Source organism: Rattus rattus, chromosome 10 (genome assembly GCF_011064425.1).
Source record: "Rattus rattus isolate New Zealand chromosome 10, Rrattus_CSIRO_v1, whole genome shotgun sequence".
Taxonomy (NCBI): Eukaryota; Metazoa; Chordata; class Mammalia; order Rodentia; family Muridae; genus Rattus; species Rattus rattus.
In genome coordinates this window covers 17,705,563-17,719,595 of record NC_046163.1, presented here as the reverse complement: position 1 = coordinate 17,719,595, position 14,033 = coordinate 17,705,563, and the positions used below count along the sequence as shown (strand labels likewise).

General features: G+C 44.2%; 1 non-coding gene across 1 annotated transcript; it reads left to right on the top strand.

Moving 5' to 3' along the window:
- Positions 1–544: 544 nt before the first annotated feature.
- Positions 545–670, top strand: LOC116911835. Its single transcript, XR_004389369.1, has one exon. It is a non-coding gene; the product is annotated as a small nucleolar RNA SNORA17 (small nucleolar RNA).
- The last annotated feature ends 13,363 nt before the right edge of the window (positions 671–14,033 follow it).

The window sequence follows — 14,033 nt, the reverse complement described above, 5'->3', positions numbered from 1 at the left end:
AAGACTTATGGATATAAAAATATGTCCAGACAAAGCACAACAAAACGAAAACACTTTCAAAACTACTCTTGAATTCATTTTGTGTTGGCCATCTACCTCTGGGCATGTGGTACGGTTTGTACACTCAGCGAGATTCATTGGAGAAAACTGATTTGTCCTTTGCCAGAAGCTAGCAGTTGGAGACAGCTTACAGGTTTGGGATAGGGGCATGTGTCCACTTCCCCTGTCAGTGCTGGAGTCCCATCTTATGCAGGTCCTGTGCATGCTGGCACAGTCTCTGTGAGTTCATATGTGCAAGGGCCCTGCTGGGTTTAGAAGGCCTGGCTTCCCTGGTATTCCCTCTGTCTCTTACATTCTCTCCACCTCCTCTTCTGCAGAGTTCCCTGATCTCTGAGGGGAAGGATTTAATAGAGACATCCCATTTGGGGATGCATGTTCCAAGGTTTCTCACTCTCTGTCCATTAGGTCACTGTATTTTGGTTCTCTTCCTGGTTTCCTCATTTATAAAGTGAAGGTGACTGTAACTTCTTTAAGAACTATTTCATCTGCCTCTAGAGTCATAGTGGGTGTGGGCTGCTGTGTCATTCGCGCAGCAGTCGGTGGCAGAGATGAGAGAGACTACGTCTATGATCTGACCTGTGAGCATCTGAATGATTAGTCGCCTGACATTCCCTGAAAAAAACTGATTCTGAGACGACCACCAGGTAAGTACCACGAAGGCCAGGAAGGGTTCCCAGGGCAGAGACTATTAGAACCCCATCTAGAGCCAGGGGTCCTAAGTGGGAGTGAGCCCAAGACAGACAACCCATGCATGGGGTCACTTGGCTTAGGTCCTGTGAAGAACAAGGCCCAGATGATCACCAGTACCATGGAGCCCAGACTGGGAGCAACCCTAAGATAACCACTAGTCCTGTGTTACACAAACCTGGGATGTGGGTTGGGGGAACCATGCCTGAGATGACCCCTGCCCAGCCATAATGCACAGGCTGGGCCTAGCACTCCTGAGACCATGCCTGACATGCAGAGATCCCCAACACCACTAAGAGGAACAAGTAAGCTATGAAGAAATGGAAGAGAAACTAAAGGATATAGACACAATGAAGAGGACCAGACCTGGGGACTCAAGGATAGTGAGGGGCAGCCTGATGTGAATAGCCAGTGACGCCATCTAGAGCAGTGTGGTCCTGGTTGATGCTGCCACTGAGGGCCATGTCTTAAGCCATAGCCCCGTAGCAATGGGGCTCTGTTACCACCAAAGTCCAGGCAGACTTCCCTGGTCTGGGAAATATTGATGTCGGAAGGCTGTGCAGAACTGGCCCCACCCCTCACCTGGATATTGCTGGCCCTGGAAGCATGAAAGTAGGAGAACTGACCTCACTCCAAGCCAGCTGCAGCACTCAGCAGTAAAGGAACCACACATGGTAGGAGCTGTGGGTAAACTGGCCTTACCACTCATCTCCCAAGTGGTAGCATGGACCAGGGAGAGATACCCTCCTCCCTCTTGCCCCTCACCACCTACAGTAAGTAGGAGAGCTGGCCTTAGAATCATGAGAGCGTGAGGGCTGTCCCTGTCCCTCCCCAGCTGCAGCCCTCTGGGAAGTAGGCCCTGCATCTCAGCTGGGCAGCACAGTGGAGCTATGCTGGTGGCAGGTGCTCAGATGAGCTGGCCTTGAGGGTGTGAGCATGGAAGAGCTGGCCCTGCTTCTTGCCTGCCTTGCAGTGACTTCCGCAAGTGAAAGATGTCCCCTCCCACCCCTGGCCATCTACTGCAGGCAGGATAGCACAATAGTGTTAGCCCAGGATATGGGGGTTATGGGTGTGCCAGCCCCTAGGGTGTGAGCATGGGAGAGCTGGCCCTGCCTCTTGGCTGCTGTGCAGTGGCATTGGTGAGAAGGACATCCCCTCCCTTTTGCCCTCACTACCCACTGGCAGAAGGCAGGAGAGCTGGCCCTAATGGGACTCATGAGAGTCAGAGAGCTCTCCCTGTTGCAGGACTCAGGAGAGCAGGCCCTGTACCTCACCTGGACAGCACAGTAGAGCTGACCCTGACAGCATGAGCATGGGAGACCCTGAGCTGTAGCAAGGATAAGGGAGAGAAGCCCTCTTTCCCTCTCTGGTTCTTGGCCACCTATGGCAGGTGGAAGAGCTGGTCCTGGCATCATGAGAGTGAGAGAACTGGCCATGTCCCTCACCGGCTTCGACACTCTGGAGAGCAGGCACTCTCCTGGGCAGCAGGGTAGAGCTAGTCCTGGGTATTTCCAGTAAGCAGTCCCCCAGTGCATAGGAGTGTGAGAACCAGTGGGCTGACCAGCTCAGATACCTCTCAGGCCCAGATCCAGGGCTTTGGATTAGGTCACCCCAATATCTACCTCATCAGTGAACAGCTGAAGTGCATGAAGATCCTACAGATCCAAAACGACAGGACCTCCATTGGCATGCGGTAACAATAGAATATCTGATGAGTCCAGTGAGGATCTAGTGTTAATAGAGAAACAGAAGCCAGAGGCCTGGTACCAGGCCAATGAGCCATTGCAATGAACATTTGTAAGCAAAGGAGTGTGGATTGCAAGAGGGACATACTGTGACACAATACAGCTTCAACAACGAGATGTCTTTCCTGTGTGTGGGGGTGGGGAGTTTGCGAGGGCAGAGGGCAGATATGAAGGGAGGGGAAGATGAGTGGGATTGGGGTACATGATGGGAAATTCTTAAAAAGTAAACAATATTTAAAAAGAACAATATCAATGTTATGATAGTACCTCAGCTGTAAGTATGTCTCAGAGAACTCGGATGTCTCCCTGACGATTCTCTCTGCTCCCGCTCTGGTTGTGGCAGCACAGATGTTCTGCTGGCCCTGCTTTCCTCACCATGGTGGCTTTACACCTTACCCACCATCAAGAGCCATTCTGGACCTGAATGGACATTGGACTGATGGTTCCCTTAGTCTTTACAACATGAGAACACGGTAATAATGTTTGATATGTTTATTGCGACCTTGTACATAAGACACTGCGTATTAAGTCATTTAATCCTTATAAAATGATACTGATGGTGTTAGAATCCTCACTTCTAAATGCAAAAATTTAATGACTTTTTTTTACAAACCTGTCTATGAATAGGATCATAATTAAAATCTAATTCAAGACAGCTTGGTCCAAGAAGCTAAAAACTAAATGCGACAAACCGCCAAAGGAAAAAATAATGGTACTTTTTAATTTTTTATCAACAGGAGAGTAGGGGATCAAGAAAGTAAAAGCACAGTTTCTGAGAGCTAACAAACAACCATCTCAACTAAGGGCGGTCACCGGGCTCTTAAGCGCATCTGATGGCAGCAGGGCTCCTCCTAATCCCAGTGCCTAAGAGACCTTGGTATTGATGGTGCGTGCACAGCCTAGAGAGCTGTATCCGTGCATAAGAGGGATTGCCCTGCAAGTATGGAGACCTGAGTTTACATTCCCAGAACTCACATCAAAGCCAGACACTTAGAGCAAGCACATGTGATTCCAGTGTCCCTACAGGAAGACTGAAACAGAGACAGGAGAATCCCAGAAGCCCACGGGCCAGCTCGCTGGGGGATACAGAATAGCAGCAGTGAGCTGGTCTCAAACAAGGTGGAAAGGAAAGACCAGTGCTCATGTTATCCATGAATTCTATACACGCATGTACCCACATATACACACATGAATGCAGTACTCACACATACACGCATATACACACAAGCAGCTATGTGTTCAGGTCATGTATGATGAACTAACTTGCTGCTGAGAAGAAAGGCCCTTTGAATTTTCCCTAAGGGGGGCTAAACATGCCTAAACACCAGGGCAGTTTAGCATCTTTCCCTGAGATCCTTTCAGGTATTCACACGCCTTGATCCAATATGTACACTTGTGATACTCTCTGAGGAGAACATCAGTTGTGAATCAACATTTCCTTTAGCACAAAGGATATTTAGTGCAGAATCGCTCACTCCTAACATGTACGGTTGCGAATATAAAGCCCAACAAGAGGGAGAGGAGTTCCTGCAATGTGAAGGAAATTGACCATGGGAGATGAGAAAATTAGTATCACGTTATCCAATTACCACTGCATTTGATCATCGAAAATAAATACATTGGGCAAAGAAAACATGCTTGCCAGTTGTGTAGAAAACATGGCCATAGCCTGATACCAAGCACTCGAAATGTTATACCCTAAACTGTAAGGAGGGGTTTCTTATGGCAAATCCACAGCTTTTCCTTTTTCTCTCTTTTTAATGTATTTTGTCATTTCCTATAATGAGCTTATTTTATTTTATAAACACGAGAGCATTCAAAACTCACAAAACTGCACTGGAGAACTGTAATAGTAGAAACATGAAAGCTAGTGAGGGGCTCAGTGAGTAAAGGTGCTGCTATGTCCATAAGCCTTGCAAGCTGAGTTTGCTTCCCCAAACCCATGTCAAGGTAGAAAGGAGAGCAGACTCCATGAACAACTTGTTCTCTGACTTCCACACATGCTTTATGGCACGACATCCAACCTCTCCCTCTTCCCCTCTTCCCCCTCCCCCCTCCCCCTTCTCTCCCCCTCCCCCTCTCCCCTCTCCCTGTTCTCTCTCTCTCTCCTCTCCCTCTCTCTCTCTCTCTCTCTCTCTCTCTCTCACACACACACACACACACACAAAAAAAACTAATAAATTTTAAAATTAAAATAAAAAGGAAACACAAAAACACCCCCCTGTGTGAGAGCCTAGACCTGACTCTTTGCTAGCTGCCATGTACGTAATCACAAACTACTTTTCTACCAACTTGTTATATCTCTTTCTTCATTGTTGAGGACGAGAGTTACTCCTACTCACTGTGGTCAGCAGGATTAGAGCTACCACATGCTCAGAACCCAGAATACCATAGCTGCTTAATGAATGGTAGATATTCTTATGTCATAATTATTAATTACACTATATGTCGTTATAACTATTAACACACTATACATCACTATAATTATTACGTTGTACATCATTATAATTCTTTATTATATTTATTAATTGTAATCTCCAAAGGGAAACAGGGATTATCTATTCCTCATACTCTCAAGCATGACGTACTCCTAAGAGTAGACTTTCAAGATTGGGAATGGAGCTGAGGGACAGAATCTGTCCAAGGCCCTAGATGTGACCCCAAACCCTGGGATTGAGGTGGGGAGACAAGCAGACTTCCAATTTAGAGTCACAAAATTATAGACACTGTGGACACATGACATAAGAGAGGAGAGTTTCATTTTTCTTCACTTGTCTGTCCAGATACCAGCTGCTCCCCCCACCCTGTGTCACACCTCACTTCTCAGTAGACTTCCCTCCAGCATGTGGCCCCTGCATGTAGGACGGCCCAGAAGGACAAGTTCACGTCATCTCTTTCTATTTATTGCTTTGGGAAGTTCATCCATCCACTTTCATGTCACTAAACACTAAGCTTTGTTATGAAATCCAAACTTACATATGTTGCAGATCTCTTCAGCTCCAGACCCAGTTTCTAATCATCTCAGATACCACAGACCCACTTTAACCCACATATGCCTCTCAGGAGTCCTGTTTCCCTGTGCCAGTCCCCATCTTGTCTAATAGAAACCCATAAACCACTTAGGGCCATCAAGGATTTTTCTTTTTCACAGGAAGCGCCATCCAGTGTCTCTGGAAATTCTGTTGACCCTGGATTCAAATCTATGGCCTAACAATTTCTCTTACCCATGTCTAACTCTTGGATATAAAATAGTGTCAACACTAGCTTTTCCATATCGTTGGTTACCCACCTCCTTGATTTTTCCAACAACTTTCTTAAATAAATAAATCAGAACATCTCACTCTGGTGCCCAAAACCCAATAGTGGCTCCCCAAACACACACACACACACACACACACACACACACACACACACACACACACACACACACAACGACACGTAGCCTCTCATCATCCAGACCCACCATATTTGCCTCTGACACATTCTTCAAATATACATATTTGTTAAAGGATGATAATAAATTGCAGGAGGCAAGGATTTTTAAATATGTCAGTTCCTAAAAGCTTCAAATTGCCTGGCAAACCTAAATACCTTGTCAAGTGCATCGGGCAATTAGAGGAAAAACTAGTCCTGGGAAGAGCCTCTTACACAAACAGCACTCAGCTCCTGTCAGGACGCCATCCTCCATTCCCCCAGCTCTCTGTGATCTCGACCCATGCCCTCCTGTTACCGTTTCTCTTCGATTGCATGGAGGAGGGGGAGGCCACCACGGTCCTCAGATTTACATTTTCCAAGACAAAGCATTTTTCTTTAAATGTTGATGAACCCACCTAGTGAAGGAGACAAAACAAGTAGCCAAGGCTGGCCCACAAAGCCACCCTTTTTGGTGTGACTGGAACTTTACAGTAGCAGTCTATAGGAGCTGAGTGACAAGTACCAAAGCACAGCAGAGTAGTACAGGCTCTTGTGGCTGAGAATGCACGGCGTGACTATTACATTCTAATGCCTCTAAGGCTTGCTTTTCTATTATCCTTTCCCTGGTAACTTTATCTCTCATTCTGTCTCCTACATGGGAATATGTTGTTTGTAAAACCATGTCTCTAATTAGAATATTAAAAATCAAGAAAATATCACCTTAAACTTTTAGGTGTAGCAATAAAAAAAAGTGAGTGTGAAATTGAAAACTAGACCAAGAAGAACTAGATACTCATAAATAGTACATAGCTGATAAATTCTTCATGACAGTAACAATTACGCCTAAAGGACACAGAACCTATACTAATCACCAGACATTCCTTTAAGATAAGCTACTAATAGACATAATTTTTAGACAGGACAAGAAATGTTGTCCTAAGGTCAAAAGACAATAAAATGATGGATTGCAGATTCAAGCTCTGTTCTTTGGAATCCAAATGCCACAAACTTCATCCTCTGAAGCACTGCTCCTTGTGAAATTGTTGCTGGGGTACAGTTTTTGGTTTGGGTTTTTTTTAATTTATTTATCTATTTATCTATTTATTTAATGTATATGAGTACACTGCTGCTATCTTCAGATACACACAAAGAAGGCATCAGATCCCATTATGGATGGTTGTGAACCACCAAGTGGTTGCTGGGAATTGAACTCAGGACCTCTGGAAGAGCAGTCAGTGCTCTTAACCACTGAGCCATCTCTCTAGTCCCTAAAGGATAGTTTCTTATCTGTCATTTTAACATTTTCCCAGTAACCACATTTTCATTCAACACCTGATTTTCATCAGTAAACAGCTGCATAATCTTCTGGTGCTGGACCCAATCCAGCTCTGTCTACAGTCAAGTGCATGCTCCCATTGCACCCTCTGTGTCTGTGTGGGAGCTGCCGCCATGCCAAAGCATACGGCTATCCACACGCTTTCTACACGATACAGAATTTGTGTCTCTAGAAAATAGCTGTTGTGGTCGAATCACCCCTAAAGCATTAAGAGACAGAAATTGGGGTGGTGGTGGCAGTGGTGAATGAAGGTCCCTTATCCCAGCACTCAGGAGGTAGAGGCAGGGCATTCTCTGAGGGTATGAGACCAGTCTGTTCTACAGAACTTGTTCCAAAACAGCCAGGGCTACACAGAGAAACCCTGTCCTGAAAACAAAGTAAAACAAAACAAAAAACAAACAAAAAATGAGAGAGAGACAGAGAGACAGAGAGAGACAGAGACGGAGAGAAAGAGACAGACAAAGACAGAGAGGGAGAGAGAGAGAGAGAGAGAGAGAGAGAGAGAGAGAGAGAGAGAGAGAGAGAGAGAAATATTGATTCTCACAAAGGTACAGAAACAGGATCGTCTAAATTGTCCACTTTTTGTCCTTTCAGTTGTGATTCATGAGAGTTTCAAGAAAGTGTTCCACAAAAGGCTTTTATAAACAGATACATCTTGCCTTGGTGTGTGAATGAATACCTCCCACAGATTCTGGGCAAGAAAACAAATTTCATACAAAATGATCTGCTAGTTTCCAGATACCACTTCTCTTCCCTACTCAACAGTAAAAACATAGTCACTAGCTTGCTGGAAGAAGTTTAGGATACGCCTTAGAAATACCATGTGTGTTCTTTTGTGACTGACCCAGCCCCAAAAGAATACATGTAGTATGCACTCACTGATAAGTGAATATTAATATTAATCCCAAAAGCTTGGAATACCCAAGAAACAATTCACAGACCATATGAAGCTCAAGAAGAAGGAAGACCAAAATGTTGATGCTTCAGTTCTTCTTAGAAGGGAGAACAAGTACAGGGACAACAGGTAGAGCAGAGACTGAAGGAAAGGCCATCCAGAGACTGCCCCACCTGGGGATCCATCCCATATGCAGCCACCAAACCCAGTCACTATTGCTGATGTCAAGAAGTGCTTGGTGACAGGAGTCTGATATGGATTTCTCCTGAGAGGCTCTGCCAGAAACTTTCTGATACCACTCACCATCAGACTGTGCACCGGCACCCCAATGGAGGAGTTAGAGAAAGAACTGAAGGCGCTTGCAACCCCATAGGAAGAACTACACTATCAACCAACCGGACTCCCCAGAGCTCTAAACCACCATCCAAAGAGTACACATGGAGGGACCCATGGTTCCAGCCACACATGTAGCATAGGATGGCATTGTCTGGCATCAATAGGAAGAGAAGCCCTTGGTTCTGTGAAGGCTCAATGCCCCAGTGTAGGAGAATGCCATGGTGTTGAGGTGGGAGGGTGGGAAGGGGAGCATCCTCACAGAAGCAGGGGGAATGGGATGGGACAGGGGAATCTGAGAAAGAGCATAACATTTGAAATGTAAATGCATAAACTATCCAATAATATATATATATATATATATATATATATATACCAATCAAGGCCAGCATACTCGGGTACACACTTCTGTGCTGTGACCAGCTGTCTGACTTTGGATAAGTTACTGCTCTTACAGTGGCCTCCATTTGTTAAGTACCAAAATAATAGAACGTTAAAATAATAGATAATGTTCCATAGGATCTTCCATGACTATTCTGTGAGGTATATGAATAGAACAGAACAGTGCCATGGAGAGCTGGGGTGCGTAATGATTTGTTTCTACAGTTTTATGGATGACACCCAAAAAACGAAGCAGAATAAATACCTTGCTTGGAAACCATGGGCCAGACATGTGAACAACAGCCATTTTATGACTCATTTGCCCTTTATGTACATCATCCATGATTTTATATCTTGTCTTTTACACATACAAAAATGCTACATAAGAATAAATGCTTACCATCCCTCCCCTCCGTCTTTAGCTACGATCCCTCAGTCTTCAGTGCAGGAGTCCTATCAGTTGGGACTGGGTAGCATGCGATTGTTCTTTACATTCTGAATAACTGTAGCTTTCTTCACTGGTCTCCGTGAGTTGTCGCAAAGGGATATTTCTCTGATAAGAGGCGAGACCTATACTTCTCTGTGGGTATAGTGTTTAAAATGAAGTTAGAAGTTATGCTTAGTTTAGTAAACTTAGAGTTGAATGCTCTATTCCCAGATCAGTGAGTTCGCTAGTCCTGAGATGTTGGCGAGGTTTCAAGTACCAGGCAGGGTTGCCCTCTTGCTGAGTGGGTTTTAAGCCCAATTATAGAGGTATGGTTACCTCCAAGATGTATGTAGCTCTACTGCGCCCTTGAGGTTATCGTGCAATGCTGGTCATTGTTGTGGTTCCTATGCTTCATGGCTGGGTAAGAGCATTGGTTGCTTCACTCCTCTGGATGCCCCCATGATGCTCTCTCATACCATGGAAGCAAGTCCTCAGGAAGGAGGCATTCAGATCAATTTCAGTTCACTGGCCTCTGAGCCCAGTGTCTAAAATGCTTGCTGTCTTCAGCAATAGGGACTTACCTTTCACCTCTGGGAAACAACCAAGGACAGAAGCAATTGTAGCCAGACCTCTGTCTACTTTGTAGTTCCTATTTATACCACCCTTCTTCATTCTTATTCCTCCCAACCCCCCTCAACACTAGGTAGGAGAGAAATAAGGCTAGAGGAGAAAGGGGGCGTTGATATCATTTGACTACGTCCTGCTGATAAGGGGAATCGGTTCTTTGGGCCTGTCCCATTCTTTCTGCTGGCCTTCAGGGCTTCAGTCCTCTTCTCACCGCAATACGTGATCGTGTTCCCCTCTTCCCCATCTTCCAATCCCTGTGGCTTTTCCCACCCAGGTCCCTCCCTTCCTCCCCCCCATCCTGTGATTGCTTTCTTCTCCCTCCCACATAAGATTGAGGCATCCTCACTTGGGCCCTTCAGCTTGTTAGCCTCCTTGGATTCTGTGGATTGAATCCTGGGAATTCTGTACTTTTTTGACTAATATCCACTACATGCCATGCATATCCTTTTGGTATCCTCACTCAGGATGCTATTTTATAGTTCCATCCATTTGCCTGCGAAACTCATGATTTCCTCATTCTTAATAGCTGAGTAGTATTCCATTGTGTAAATGAATCACATTTTCTGTATCCATTCTTCTGTTGTGACATATCTGGGTTGTTTCTAGCTTCTGTTTCAAATAAGGCTGCTATGAACATAGTGGAACATTGGCCCCTGTGGCATGGTGGGGCATCTTTTGGATGTATGCCCAAGAATAGTAACGCTGGGTCTTCAGATAGATCTATTTCCAATTTTCTGAGGAAACTCCAAATTGATTTCCAGAGTGGTTGTACCAGTTTGCAATCCCACCAGCAAATGGAGGAGTGTTCCTCTTTCTCCACATCCTTGCCAGCATCTGCTGTCACCTGAGGTTTTGATCTTAGTCATTCTGACTGGTGTGAGATAGAATCTCAGGGTCATTTTAATTTGTATTTCCCTAATCACTGAGGAATTTGAACATTTCTTTTAAGTGCTTCTCAGCCATTTAAGATTCCTCTGTTGTGAATTTTCCGTTTAGTTCTATACCCCATTTTTTGATTGGGTCATTTGGTTTCTTGATGGTTAACATCTTGATGTTTCCGGGATGGAAAGATGGCTCAGTGATTAAAAACCCTAGCCACCTTTGAAAGAACCAGGATTCCGTTCCCAGAATCCACAAGGTGGCTCACAACCTTGTGTAAACACAGCTCTAAGGGGACCCGATGCCCTCTTCTGACCTCTTAGGGTACTGCTTCCATGAGGGGCACTTACAAGCAGGCAAATGATCATTAAGATAAAAACAAAAAAATCTTTTAAAAATGTTTTAGAGAACAAATGTTTTTAAATGTAAAATACACAATGGAGGCAACTTCATCTGCCTTTAATACATAGCATAATTTCGGTCATAAGTATTTCCAGGTATGTAATCGGAGGACTCTGAGAACAGTGCCTGAGCCACGTCACATTTCAGAAGGCTGTTAGCCTCTTGATGAGAGCAATGTAGGCCATGTGTCTTAGATTTCCAAGATCGTGATTTCATTGCTTCGCCTGAGTGAGAACCGATTTCTTTCCTATTCAGCTAATTTCCTCTGTAAATGGGCGTCCGCAGAGATACTCTTAATAAAGTATGGAACATAAAAATGGAAAACTGACTATTTGTTTCAGCCAAATAGATGAAAAAGAGTGCAGTCACTAGCTCTGGCCACACATCCATCAAAGTGAAACGTCAAAGTCAGTGCGGGTAGCCATGAAGGATGCTGCCGTCCGAAGCTGGCCTTGCTGGCATAAAGCAGGACATATGAAAGCCCAGGACACCATCTGTGCTATGAATTACTTTTCCTTTCCCTACTCACTACCCCCTGCCTTTTTATTTTAATGATAATGAAGGTCTGAATTGGGTATTACATGTCAACCCGAGGCATGACTTGAGTGCCCTTGAATTTATCACCAATACCGCGCGCACAGCACCTCAGTCCACATTCGCAGGCTGGGCTTCGTTCCATCGACAACAGTGCACAAGGACAGAGCAGGAAGATTGGAAGTCGACAGGAAGGCACACTGATGTAATATATATACTTTATCATGCTGTTAAGTCCAAAAGCACTGAAGGGCCCAAGCAACACTCTTCAATGAAGCAATGCTTTCCTTTTTTCTTTTGAGTGATGGTCAGAAAGATATTGATCTTCAGATCATCTGAAGGTAAACTGTTGGTATCACTTCTGAAGAGATGCCAGGAGTTGGTCCTATAGAAGTATTTTCTCAAGCATTTAGTTATGATATTCCTTACATTAGAATGCTGGATTAGCTCTATTTTAAAATATTGAATAAGTTTTGTCATCGAATATAAAGAACCACAAATCAAGATAGTCATTAAGGAAGTATTTTAATATCCCAAAATAATTGTCAGTACCAATCAATCTCTTCATCTGCTTGTGTATTTATACCTTCATCTACTTAAGTATTTACTAGATTCTTAGTCCCGGGTAAGACAGGAGAGAAATAAAATCCACCTTTCTCCCCATGGTGTTCAGTGGGTAAAAAAAGGTTGTAAATACAATGCATAGTTCCTGCAGCACAGTGATCTCAAATCATACCTTTAAAGAACTGGTCACACATAAATTATTAAGCCAGCTTCATAGTCCATATAATGTAAGCATATATCTAATGGTAAGTGGAGAAATTATGCCTCTGTCTGCCCAAATGCTAGAAGATGTGAGAAAGGGAAAGATACACACAATGTTTCTTGAAAGATTTATTTGAGAGTCCGAAGTGGAAGATACAGCGAGTAACTCAAACACAGACATTAAGGAAATGATGATAAACGCTGGGGGAAGAGCCAACGTTTCACTGCTGGCAGGACAGCAAAGTGGTACAACCGCTCTGGGAATCAGTAAGAAGATGCAGCAAAAAAGTTAGAAATAGATGCACTGCACCATTCAGCTACTCCCCTCTTGGGCAGACACCCAAAGGACTCCATTATAGAGAGACCTGATCATCCATGTTTACTGTTGCTTTATTTAAAACAGCCAAGCAACGGACACAACCAAGACATATATCAACTGGTCAATGGGCAATGAGGATGTGATGTATGTATAGACCTGGAAGTTATTCAGAACTATAAAGAAAAAGACAAAATTGTGAAATACATCTGTAAACAGATGCGGCTGAACTAATTATTCAGAGAGAGAGGTAGCCCAGTCTCAGAAACACGGACACCACATGCCTTCTCTCCTTTGTGGATGGTAGCTTTGAAACCATGCGTTTTCTTTGGTATACCTGTAGAGGTCTGGAAATTAGTGAGAGGCTGAGGATGGAGGCGGGGCTTTCAAAGAGGGGAGATAGAATGTATTGCTATAAAGGCTTAAAGGGGAAACAAAAGAATGGGACTAAATTGGGATGGAAGCTAGGAGGACAGGGTAGAAGAGGGAAATCAGGAGAGATAAAGAACACTAAAGATCTGTTTTAAAAACTATATAGAAAACTACTACTGTAGAAGAGTCTGTGAGTTTGTGTGTGTGTTTGTGTGAGTGTGTGTGTGAGTATGTGTGTGTGTGTTGAGTGTGTGTGTATGTGAGTGTGTGTGTGTGAGTGTGTGAGTGTGTGTGTGTGTGTTAAACATATGTATGGTAAAATGGAGCTACTGTCTGGCAAGATGAAAATGCCCCTAATAAATACCTAATAAATACAATATTGAGAATGGGTTAAGATTCTTTAGCTAGTGAGGTCTCTAAATGACCAAACATTACAAACTCCTGCCATTCCTCTTGGCTAGTCATTAAACTACCTGCCACACAGATACCGTGATTTTTGATCTCGTTTGGAGAGTGGTACTGGTGCGGTTCATTAAGGAACAAAGATACGCTCATCCTGGGCTCAGATGGGCACCCAATGCGATGCAATTGGTCCTCTGAACAGAAGAGAGGAGAGGAGGCACACAAACCAGACACCAAGAGATGATCAATGCAGTTAGTGTGAAGCATCGACAACCCAATGAGTGTCAAGGGTTGAGGGCCACCAACAGAACCCCAGAGAGGAACATGGCACATGCTTTCCTCCAAAGTCTGCAGAAGGGCCCAATCCTACCTAAGCACTGATTTAAGCTCAGTGCCACCTGACAATGGAATCCTAAGTTTCTGTTGTTTTAAACCACCTGCTCTGAGGCAGTTTTGAG